Raw genomic sequence first — 460 nt, forward strand, 5'->3', positions numbered from 1 at the left:
AGCGGCCACCATGCATGCTAGATTGTTCCAGAGACTTATTCCATTTTTAATTGCTGAGCAATGAGGTTGTGGGAGATAATGATGTGGACAGAGGTGCGGGTATCTTTGGTAAAATTATCATAGTTTGCTTTCTATCCGTCAGATATAGATCATACGGTGTGTATTACAAGATGGCAGGCACACCATCATTGCCAACTCGTTTTTTATAAGGGTACAGATGATAAGTTTGCTGACTACTAAAGTAAAGTGGAATTTGTCCAAGTTATGCAAGTAAATAAAAGTTATTGTTTATCATACGCGTAAGGTTGGATGAAGGGTGGTAGGAACAAATGCTCCGCCTAGAGCATGTGTGTGTAAGATGGAATCTTAGTGTGTGTGTGTGGGGTGTGTGTGTGTGTGAGAGAGAGAGAGAGAGAGAGAGAGAGAGAGATGGAGTCTTAGTGTGTGTGTGTGTGGGGGG

Source organism: Triticum aestivum, chromosome 1B (assembly GCF_018294505.1).
Source record: "Triticum aestivum cultivar Chinese Spring chromosome 1B, IWGSC CS RefSeq v2.1, whole genome shotgun sequence".
NCBI classification, from domain to species: domain Eukaryota; kingdom Viridiplantae; phylum Streptophyta; class Magnoliopsida; order Poales; family Poaceae; genus Triticum; species Triticum aestivum.